The following is a 6,000-nucleotide window of genomic DNA, read 5'->3' as shown; positions in this document are numbered from 1 at the left end:
CTTGCTGCTGCAACCATTTGGGGAGTGAACAAAGGCATGGAGGATCTCAATCTCTCTTTCCCCCACCCCCATCAGTCTGCATGTTGAATAAATAATCATATATTAAAAAAAAACTGCAACTTCCAGCAGTAGGTAGGAAGACTATTAAGGGTACCAAGCTGTGTTAGATATACATGAGAAATCTCTACTTGGATCACTTTGATTATTTTTCAGTCTTCTCAATTCAGGACTAAGGAAAGTTTGTTTTCATAGGAAGAGTTGAACATCTTTGTCAAAAAGATTTATTTTTTTCTAAACAATAAGGATTTGTCATATGCATGTTTTTTCCAAAGTACTAAAGGAAGAAAAGTAAACTTCCCCAGAGTCTTCCTCATGAGATCATAGAAAATGATCCAAGTTTTTCTGAGATTCACATTGAAAGCACCTACTTCCAAATTTGCAGGTAGGAATTGGGGTTCCAGTTGTTCCTAGGCCTGCCCTCTCAATTTTTGTTTTGGTACCAGGATTCATGAAGGTAATCAAATAGTCCAAGGCCATCGCGAAAGCGTATGTGCACATGTTCCTGCTCATTAAGGTCTACGTACAGAGGCCAGTGAAAGAGGAATTTGTAGACATATAGGGTACATATTTGAAAAGCCCTACTATGAAAGACTAGACTGAAAACCTCAACATTAGTCTTTACTCCTCTTTTGAATTTTCCTGACAACAATCAAAAGTAACTCTTAGGGTCTATGTGTCATGCCATAGTGGGTTAAGCCATTGCTTATGACACCAATATCCCATAGCAGAGTGTCAGTTGGAGTTTCGGCTACTCCACTTCCCATCCAGCTCCCTGATAATGCTCCTGGAAAAGCACCAGATTGTGGCCCAAGTACTTGGGCACCTGACACCCACATGGGAAACCTGGCTGGAGTTTTGTGTTCCTGGCCCAGCCTGGCCCAGCCATGGCTGTTGTGGCCATTTGGGGAATGAATTGATAGATGGGAGATTTTTCTCTGACTCTCCCTCTCTCTTTGTGTCACTCTGCCTTTCAAATAAATAAATATTTTTAATAAAGCAGTAACTCTTCACTCATCCACAAAGCATAACCACTTATATGTAAGCTATGATCACTTACACATAAGTAGCAAAAACAAAGTCTCCTGACCAAGAGGCAAATTTTGCTAACAGGATACAAGGATCCTCCATGAATTAGGCTAACTGAAAGCTTCACAGACAGCTATAGGTCATTTTTCATGGTTTTCCTATAGATTCATGTAAAAATGACTATCTACCCTTTTAGATGAACACAGCTCTCTCCCTATAGCCATAAGTAGGCAACTAGCCAAGCCATTAGGTGATCATTGTTTCTTGTGAAAAAAAAGAAAAAGTATTTGTGAAATCAAAAACATAGTGAAGTCTGATGATCACATTCTCTTTAAAACATCAACCCGCTTTTTAAAATCCCTTCCTTTTGAAATGCAACAAAAGTCAAAAATGCATATTTCATCAGAAAGAAATTTTCATTAAAAGTACAAATGGACTACATCTTACAGAACATTTGCATTTCTGGAAAAATGTCTAGAATATATAGACAGTACTAAATTTTACTAATTTTATTCTTAAAATACAAAGCTACAGAACATTGAGGTGATCATAGCTCTTGCAGCTAAAAGAGAAGTAACTGATTCACATACTTTCTTGCTTTAGAAAATAAGATATTATCCAACCTATAGAAGAGCAACTCAGAATGCAAGAAATTAAATGAATCACCTGAATTCACTGAGTAAGTTGAGGAAATAATAATATACCCCACTTTTTGGTGAAGTGTTTCCTCCAAAATGTAAATTTGTAATTGCTTATAACTAAGTGAAACAAAAACTTGGAATGCCTCAAATATTTTAAATAATCTATTTTAGAGAATTATCTTTTTGCAATTATATAATATTTTTATATTAAAAGGTTACAAAAATATCCATATGACTTCAATAATTAAAGAAGAACTAAATGGGTCATAGGTTTATTCTGTTTATTTCACATCCTCCTTTGGCTACTCTCTGGCAAGATAGGATATGTATCAAGATATAGAGAATAAAACCAAAATAATTTGGTCTAAAATTTAAGTTAAAAGGTAATTGATTGGGGATGGCGCTGTGGTATAGTGGGTAAAGCTGCACCCTGCAGTGCCGTCATCCCATATGGGTGCCAGTTTGAGTCCTGGCTACTCCACTTCTGATACAGCTCCCTGCTATGGCCTGGGAAAGCAGTGGAGGATGACCCAAGTCCTTGGGCCCTTGCACCCATATGGGAGACCTGGAAGAAGCTCCTGGTTCCTGGCTTCAGATCAGCCTAGCTGCAGCCCTTGCAGCCATTTGAGGAGTGAACCAGCAGATGGAAGACCTCTCTCTCTCTCTCTGCCTCTGCCTCTCTGTAATTCTGCCTTTCAAATAAATAAATAAATCTTAAATAAAAAAGGTAATTTAAGCAAAAAAAAATCAGGAGCTAAAAGGGACACAGAAATGGGCACTTCATAATGTCAAGGCAGTAAGAATTAACAATATTATCTTATTCTGAATCAATAAGTATATATATAAACACATAAAGTATATATATGCATTTTCCTTGGGTAAATACATATCATAAGTAACCTGGAAACTATGTACTATTAATATCCTGATATCTATAGGCATGTGCATTCCAAGTATCAAACAACTATGACCAAATTTAACTCTGCATAACAGGTCAAAAGTTTCTAATTTCCTATACCTTCCATTTGTATTTTAATTCCATTCAGAAAAGTATGTGATACAGTTAATTTTTATGTATCTAAACCCTCAGCAAAATAATCATTCTGAATAGTTAAGTTTATCATGTTAAAAAACAAATTATTATTTTGTCATCCAAATAAAGGATGGAAATATTTTCTTTGCCTTCTTAACCCAAACAGACAGAAAATAACTTGCTTTTCCTAACAGAATTCTTTTTATGAACAAGATGCCAATTGAGCTAGATATGGATATTGGTCTCTACATCAAATGACCTCAGAATTCCATGTTTAATTGGTGATGATACTAGAGCCACACACTTTTCTGAGTTTTCCCTCACTATCAGATCATCAAGTGCTATGCAAAGGATTCACAATTTAAGGGAATGAGATTAGTGTAAGTGATTTCTAATACCCACTATAAGTCATTATTCCCTGCTTTCTTTTGCCTTTTAACTCCCTAAATCTGTACAGATGCTTTCAGCTGTAACAAGACCTGCCTAACAGCAACTAAAAAATAAAGACACTATCATAGCAACTGAGAACCTCTGAGTTGATCTCCAGGATTGATAAATCCACTGCTTCAACAAAGTCGGAGCTCCAGTGATGTCTCTGAAATTCCCTTGGCTTTCCCCTTACATTTCCAAGAGGAACCATCTATGCCTTGGATGTTGCTGGTTCCCCTAAAGATTCATTTGTAGAGAGCTTGGACCACAGGATGGTGGTATTTGGAGGTAATGGAACCTTTAAGAGAAAGAGCCTAGTGTGAGGTATTAAGTCAATCAGCGATGTGCCCTTGGAAGGAATTAGGGAATTTCACATGGAACTGATTAGTCTCCACAAGAGGACCCTTATAAAATCCTTAGCCTAACCCCTGAGTCACTCCTCTGGCTGTCAGTGTGGAAGTGTAATCTTTATTCACCCATGCTCCCACCATTGTTACTCACCATGATGTAATGCAGCTGATGGTGCCCTTATCAGAGCTGAGCCAATGTCATTGTCATACCCTTGAACCTCCAAAACTGTGACCTAAACAGACTTTTCTTCATAACGTTAGGCTATCTCAGGTGTTTCATTATAGCAATGAAAAAACACATTAATGGGGACTAGTGTTGTAGATAGCAGGTTAAGCCTCTGCTTGTGACACTGACATTCCATATGGGGTGCTCCACTTCTGATCCAGTTCACTGCTAATGCACCTGAGAAAATAGCAGGAGATGACCCAAGGAGTTGGGTCCCTGAACTCACATGAAAGACTTGGAAGAAGCTCTGGGCTCCTTGCTTTGACCTGGCCCAGCCCTGGTCATTGCTGCTATTTGGGGAGTGAACCAGTGGATAGAAGATCTCTCTCTCTCTCTCTCTCTCTCCCCTCTCTCCTCTCTCCTCTTCCTCCTAGTCCTCTCCCACTCCTAACTCTGCCTTTCAAACAAATAAAAAAATAAATCTTAAAAAAAAAACAGACTAATGTAGGCCCTATCAGATATCACACACAGATAACATTATTCAGATGTTTAATTTATGGTTTACATGTCTCGTGCCCCATTTTAAAAGCAATAAAACTTTTCCCTAAAACTGTTCATCATGATTTTTCTACTTGTGTCAATATGATTATAGCTCCTTCCCAGAACTAAGCTGTCACAGGAAGATTATCATAACCAGATAAGGACAATCAAGATTTCTCTATCTGGAAGATTTAGGTAAGTAAGGGTGGAAACACTGAAGTTTAGTTAACAAGGACACAGAAGAGAATTGGCTAGTGAATGTCAACTGTTATTCCCTTTTTACCAATCCTTTAATGTCTACTGATACTCCCTTTTTACCAATTCTAATTTGCTGCTTCTATGCTGATATGATCACAAAAATTGGAATGATAGGCTATTGAACTGGAAGATAAATTAAGATTAAATACACACTGAGCTATGACTCCAAGTCCCCATGAATAAAATGTGTATCACTGCATTAATTTCATGACAATTTTTTGAAGTCTTGAGAGTTCTTTGGCCTAATTCCATGCCTCAAACCAAATCACAGATGGCTGAGCATTTATTCTTTCAAAAACATTGATTAAGGACCTACTAGCTCTCAAGCAGTCCATTTGGCACTGGAGACAAAGACAGCAAAAATCAGAATTGTTCTCATCCAAAGTTTATGGTTTAATGTACCAAGCTGAGTTCCAGAAAGGTGTGATACTATACTGTCTGGTTCTCCAAATCAGGACAGGAACCCAAAGTATTGTTAATTTCTTTGAATAGACACGTTCTATTAACATGTGAAAGTATTAGTATTGTTTCTTTTCATGCAAAACTGCACTGAAATCTTGTTTCTCACTTTTGCATGCATGCACTCATAATTTAAACACAATGCTGTTTTTAGCAGGTAGAAGATATAAAATTTTAACTTGTTCAATGAGTGAAAGCTCTATATTGAACCTCACTTTACGGGTGGCTGCTTTATTTTACTACTCACTACTTAATCAAAAGGCTACCCAGCAAGATTTCATAGGATGATAGCATTTTAGTTGTTTTGTCCTATTAGTCCATCAAATTGTCAGTTTCTATTTCCTTAAATATGTATCCTTTCCTTCAAGTTTAATTTAAAATAAAGTTATTTGCATGAGAGCTTCGTAGCCTATTCATTTACACAGATCCCACATCCTTACTCTCATTTCCTCAACTCCATCTGCCCATTTCAAAGAACCTATTCAGGCCAGCGCCGCGGCTCACTAGGCTAATCCTCCACCTAGCGGCGCCGGCACACCGGGTTCTAGTCCCGGTTGGGGCGCCGGATTCTGTCCCAGTTGCCCCTCTTCCAGGCCAGCTCTCTGCTGTGGCCAGGGAGTGCAGTGGAGGATGGCCCAGGTGCTTGGGCCCTGCACCCCATGGGCGACCAGGAAAAGCACCTGGCTCCTGGCTCCTGCCATCGGATCAGCACGATGTGCCGGCCGCAGCGTGCCGGCCGCAGCGGCCATTGGAGGGTGAACCAATGGCAAAGGAAGACCTTTCTCTCTGTCTCTCTCTCTCACTGTCCACTCTGCCTGTCAAAAAAAAAAAAAAAAAAAAAACAAAGAACCTATTCGTAGGTATCTCCTGAAGCAATCACCAGATGAAGCCATCTTGATGTCATACAGCCATACATACCTTTTCTCAATAAACAAATTCAGAGAAGTCAGCCTATACTTCTTTGTCTCAAGGAGATACTACATTTGACAAATTCTTATATATATTTTTTATTTCTTAAATTTACTTAGATATTTCCTG

The sequence above is a fragment of the Oryctolagus cuniculus genome, chromosome 12 (genome assembly GCF_051225735.1).
Source record: "Oryctolagus cuniculus isolate XC-2025 breed Fujian yellow rabbit chromosome 12, ASM5122573v1, whole genome shotgun sequence".
Lineage (NCBI taxonomy): Eukaryota > Metazoa > Chordata > Mammalia > Lagomorpha > Leporidae > Oryctolagus > Oryctolagus cuniculus.
Note: the sequence above shows the minus strand (reverse complement) of the source record.